The 6118-nt window shown below is 42.0% G+C and overlaps 1 long non-coding RNA gene across 1 annotated transcript in view; it reads left to right on the top strand.

The window, feature by feature from the left end:
* Nucleotides 1-1671: 1671 nt before the first annotated feature.
* The window catches only part of LOC115294423, a 31468-nt gene continuing 27021 nt past the window's right edge, over nucleotides 1672-6118 (top strand). Inside the window, exon 1 of the long non-coding RNA XR_003909888.1 lies at nucleotides 1672-1758. This is a non-coding gene — a long non-coding RNA (uncharacterized LOC115294423). The remainder of the gene's footprint in view (nucleotides 1759-6118) is intronic.

The following is a 6118-nucleotide window of genomic DNA, read 5'->3' as shown; positions in this document are numbered from 1 at the left end:
GTCTCTCTCTTCCAAAATTATGTAATTCTATTTCTCCAGTAGTGAAAGATTACAACCTGTTACCAAATGTGCCGTACAAAATGTATCGTACTTTTTCAGCCAAGTGCTGAAGTATGGTCGGCGCCATCATCAGGGTCAGAAGAACAGTGGCATGCTGCCAACCTATGTATGAGCTGTGCTTTTATGATAGACAACACTGGGAGTATATGGTCTGATCAGCATTTCAGAGAGTTTCCTTTAGGAAATCACCGAGTATTCATTCAATAAAATCATCGAAAATAGATGTTAGAGCTTTCTGAGCGTAGGCTTTATCAGCAGGTGTTACTTTTGTACAAATCAGTTCATATGCAGTTTAAATATAACCAAGTATTTAAAGTAAAAGACAATATGGGACACCTGGGTGGCTCATTCAGTTAAGTGTCCGACATCAGCTCAGGTGATGATCTCGTGGTTTATGGGTTTGAGCCCTACATCAGGCTCTGTGCTGACAGCTCAGAGTCTGGAACTTGCTTCAGATGAATTCTCTCTCTCTCTCCCTCTCCTTCTCCCTCTCCCTATCCCTCTCTCTCTCTCTCTTTGCCCCTCCCCGACTCACACTCTGTCTCAAAAATAAACAAACATTAAAAACATAATAATAAAGTAAAAGACAATAGAGGACCTCTAACTTCAGCACACCCCAACTGCAACCCACAAATAAAGCAATGAACTTCTACTCATAGTATTCGCCTTCTTCCATACATCTGTCTCAGATGCCCAGGTTCAGAGAGCATTGACCAAAAGGATTGTAGTTTGGCAAATCTTGGCAGAACCTGAAGTCTAAAGCATTGCCTCAAATCTACTGACTTCCATATAAGGCTTTAAAAGATCTAAATATCTAATTCCATCATTCATGTCAAACACACTAACAAGATTTTGGTAGGTCTTGACATGCCAAATGCATCAATGCAGGATTCAGATTTAAATTATTGAAAACAGGCCCCATCTTTCAGGTTCCGTCTCTCTCTTTCTCAATTGCTATATCTCTATTCCTGTGTCCCTAAATCCATATCCACATAATTTTTGTTCTACTCTATATCAATAACATTCTTCAAAGACTAAAGGAATTAATATTTTCATGAATTTTCCTAAAATGTTACTAGCAGTTATTGAAATTGAGCCATTCATATTTCATGGTACTTAACAGAAGTGCTTCCTAAAAACTCATAAATTAGGTCAAGAACTAAATTGAATTTCATTCATTCTACAAATATTTATTGACCACCTACTATGTACCATTTTATCTGCTAGGTTTACAGTGAGGAACAACAGACTTTAATCTCAGAATTTATATTCCAGTAGGAGATATACAATAAACAAATAAATCAAAATACTGTCAAGGAAGATGAAGTGAGTAAGGGAATAGAGTGTGACCACCGAAGAGTATTTTTAGGAAAAGAGCTCTTGTCATGGTGACAGATTAAACAGGAATGAACCAGGCCACCATGAATATGCGAGGCGAGAGCATTCCGAGCAGAGAGGCTGGGGGGACAAATTCAGAGCCCTGGAATAAGATGTGTTTGGTATATCCAAACCAAACACATCTGGAAAAGTAACAAATGAGTTTGAAGGGACGGCCAGGATCAAATCATATAAACCTATAGTAATGACTTTGGATTTTATTCTAAGAGTGAAGAATCCAGTGAAGAAAGTCCATGAAAACTGAGAGGTGCTGTGATTTGATTTACAACCGTAAGCTAACACTGTGGCCGTGGTTGGAAGGTAAGAGTTCAAAAGGGAAATCCAGAAGGCAAGTTAGAGTAGTTAGTGTACAGCAAATAGAAGCTCAGGCAAGGGATGGATGGGGTGATAGTTGTAAAAGCATCATCAGGCTAAAGATCTATTTTGAGGGGTTTGCTGGCATGCCTTGCTAATGGAATATACGTGGAAAATTAGGAAAAGAGAATCTTGAAAGCTCATCATTGACCGGTATAAGATAACTACCAATTGTATCCTCAAACGCAAATTCAATCTTCTCTTTAAGGGGGAGGATTTGCTAGTTTTCAGCTTTGTCTATCTCCTTGGGAGGATTCGCTCGTGTCCAGATGTGACAATATGATGGTGGATCGCTAGATGGGATGGACCCATGTCTGGGTCATACCAGCAACATGGAGATCAACACTGTGATCCTTTTTATGCGCGTGTGGGCTTCATTGAAGGGGAGGGGCCAGCATAAGAGCACACACTCTGCCTTCTCCGTAGGCGGCCATACCCAGGGAGGACACGCGCTCATTTTCCTTTAAACTCCAAACTACATGATCTGCGTCAGCTGGCAACCAAACTGGCATGTGGCAACGTAGAATGGAGTAACTTTTGATAAATTTTGCAGGTATTTTACAAATATACCTTTACCTGAAAGTAACAATTATTTGGGCCATGAGATTCCTTTTAGAGCAAGATTTGAAGTTTTTGCCCCCACGACCCTTAATTTTCACACCTGTTCAAATTTTGTTACTAAATATATATTCAGTAAGTCAAGTGAATATTTTATGTATTGCAAGACAGGAATATTCAGCTACATAAATTTCCCTAAAAAATTTTAGGTTCATACTAAGGCATAGTATCTACTATTTTATTTAGATTCAATTGATTTAATAAATCAATATAGAGTTCTTACTGGAGGCTAGAATCTGCTTAGATTCTGAGAATACAGATAGGAATGCCGCACTGCAGGAAAAAAAAGAGACAGGAATACCCATATTAGTACATAGTTTCAAAATAAAAGAATGAAAACGTGCTACAGAGATACTGATAAATAGGCTCTAATTATTATTTGGGTGAGGGTTTCAGGGAAAGTGAATTGAGAGGGCTGACATTGGAGTTGGACCACAGAAGCTTAGAATGACAACAAAAATGAAAGTAGGGGAGAGCATGTATCATTTGTCGTTGCCCCTGTTGGCAGTTCAGGACCCGTGGGAGTGGGGAACAGGATAGCATGATGGCCAAGAGCACGGTCTCTGCACCTGCACACCTGTAGCCTCAGCTTAAGTCCCAGTCCTACCACCTATCATCTGTCACTGGGCAATCCGTGTAATCGCCATGTTTCCCCACCAGTAATACTAGAGTAATACCTATTTCATAGAGCTTCATAAGGATTAACTAACTTAACGTGTACCGCTTGCAAGTCAACCTCTTAATACATAGCAAGAGGTATACAACTTTTATTGTGATTATAGCAATAAAAAGCAGGCCATTTTTTTTATTTGGACCATGTTATCCAAGAAGGTAAGACAATTTTTATGGAGCCATTTAGGCTTTAAAAAATGATTTTTGTTTGGCTTGATCTCAAAAATGAAGACTGAACTTAAGAGGATGGAAACTTTATTTTCTAATGACCATGTTTGTGGTTAGTTATTCCTAATGAGGTTGAAGTGATAGGTTTCATGCCTAAATGGGTCGTGTGGCTTCACCCTGCTCTTGGCCACAGACAGAGCCTTCAGCCCTCACTAACCATGAGGGAAATGGATCATGAAAGAGGCAGACCACACAGTGGAAACCTATCTGCATTACTCATCAATTAGCCACTAGAAAAATAATTCAGAGTCATGCCCTGATGGCAGCGAGGCAGTGATGTCATTTTAATAAGTGAATTTAATGCTTTAAAAATTATAAATTGAGCTCCATCATTCTTATCCCTGCGGAAGAGACTGCATTTGAATTGTAAGAGTGAAATGCTGGGTGAGATTCTCATGGCTTATGCGCGCTAACTCCTGTTTCACACACACACACACACACACACACACACACACACACACCCTGTAACAATGGCTTAATCATATTCTAATTTCCAAAAGGATAAAATACTGAACTTGAGAATCTTGAGCGAGATTTCATGCGGTCACGGTCCCGGGATGCCATAGAGAGAAACAGTGAAGCTACTAGGGTTTAGCCGCTAAAGCCCAGCTTGATGATGGGCGGCGAGGTTGAAAAACAAAGCAAAGGCTGCTCGCCTGAACCCACCATTCCGTGCTCCTCTGTCTACCCTTTCCTCTTCTCTCTGCCTGGCAACCGAGAAACATCCTTCAGTTGCCAAAGCAGATACACAGCCAACGTCTCCTCCGCCAGAAGCGCATTTACATGACAATGCGACACTTGTTGTTAAGGAAGAACAGCCCGGTGAACTGGAGATGCCTTGCCTACGACCGCTTAGCTGGGTTTCAACTGTCCTTCGTGCATCATTTATTCTGAATACATTTGAGGGCGGCTGGAAACAAACTGATGAGCGAGTCTGAATATTGAGAGAGGGGGAAGGAATGACATTTGAAAGGCAAACACTGAGACTTCTCGGCCCGAGGAAGCAGCAGCTGCCGCAGATGCTGATGGAGGGGATGGCCCCGGAGCAGGGTGTGGGAGGGAATGTCGGTTCCATGGGAGAGGCCGCCCTAGGGGGAAGCGGCCCGCTACCGCGACCGCTACCGCACCCAGGCACCGCCAAGCGGTCCCGCTGCCTCTCTCAGCAAGATGGCTTGCTGAGACATAATAGGAGAGAGAGAGGTTGATTTAGAATGCTTCTGTCCCCGTGGCAGAGGACACATTGTAAGTAGCATTCCAAATCTGAAGAGTGTAGCCCACATGCTGCTTTTTTCTTCAGAGCAAGCTGTGCACACCTCCTTTGGAAGCTCAAAGATGGTGCTTTATGTTCAGTGACCTTAAAGAAACTCCACTTTGGAGCCTTTGATTCAAGAATTCTTTGCCAACCACTATGTTTTGAAATCATTAATGAGCGGGACAAGTGTCAAAACATTTGACTGGGTGTCCAAAGCATTCGAGAGTTTCAACATACAGTCTTGTTGGTTGAAAAATGCCACTGAGGTGTCAGTTAACCTTGAGGACTTTCCAACCGTTGTCCTCTAAAAGAGTTCATGAAAATAGAAACAAAGAGAATCAAAATGTGCCTAACTCAGTATCTGCAAACCCCATGAAACAGAATATCAAAGGGTAGGTTCCGAGTCCGTCTGACATTTGAAGAACAGCAGGTCTGACATCAGGTGTGATATCAAAGGAAACAAAAAGGGAAGCCAGGCAATTGCAGCCTTACCTGGCCTTTGCTAGGAAAGAAAACCTGGAAAATCTGAGGCATCCATTTCTCAACGTGTTCATAGCACGTCAAATGCTTTCATATGCACAGAGAGGTTACTGGAAGCCCGATTTCCATTTGGCCATTCGAGAACCATTTATGGAGTCCCTACTGTGTACCCAGCAGAGAGGACTGGGGCAGGATTGCAAAAGACGTATTACTTGGTGACAGAGACAGACACACAGGTACATTATACACACAGGTAGATGATCTATATCAGATACCCGTGTATCTCTACAGATACAATTGTATGTATTTCCATAATTTCAAAGGAGTATAATAATGGATGCAGTACTTTTAGAATGATTGAGAGGAATGTTAGTGAATCCCTCAAAGAGGAATCTAGTAAATAATAAGAACAATAGCATGGGGAAGTGCCCAGGTGTTTGTAGATAATGAAAAGTAAGTCAGGCCATTAAGTGAGAGAGCGTATAAAAGAAGTAGACTTAAGAGGGAAAGGGGGGACAGCTTTGTGTCTGTTGGATCTGCATGGGGATCCCCAAAATAATAAACGGCCTGAACGGAGTTTCATCTCCTTTTGTGGCACTATCATCAACCACTGACGTTATAACACCTGAAGAGCAACATGGGCAGAAAAGAGACGCAAAGCAAAAAACCGATTTGCCTAGACCAAGAAGTATTTAAGGCAACTGAGAGTTCTGGACAAGTGTACCAGACACCCAGACTCCTTCCACCTTGGTTTTGTTTTTCCCCCCTCATTCTCTCTGATTTAATTGCTCAAAGTATGAGCCCAGAATCTGCATGGGTTCAAATTCTACTACTTGCTGACTGGCGGACCCTGATCACTGACCACGTCTTCCTCTGGCTCCGCTTCCTCCTCTGAGGAATGAGGTGCGAGTGCCTGATTCACCTAGCTGGTGAGAGAGTTAATGGATGCTGCACATTTTTTTAAAGTACATTTTTTGAAACAATTGCTGGGTCATAGCCAGTGCTCAAAAGATGTCAGCTACTTTCTTTCCCTACTCTTGTTCTCTTATTATGCTT

Source organism: Suricata suricatta, chromosome 6 (genome assembly GCF_006229205.1).
Source record: "Suricata suricatta isolate VVHF042 chromosome 6, meerkat_22Aug2017_6uvM2_HiC, whole genome shotgun sequence".
Taxonomy (NCBI): Eukaryota; Metazoa; Chordata; class Mammalia; order Carnivora; family Herpestidae; genus Suricata; species Suricata suricatta.
The sequence above is the reverse complement of the archived record's forward strand: the minus strand, read 5'-3'. Positions and strand labels throughout refer to the sequence as shown.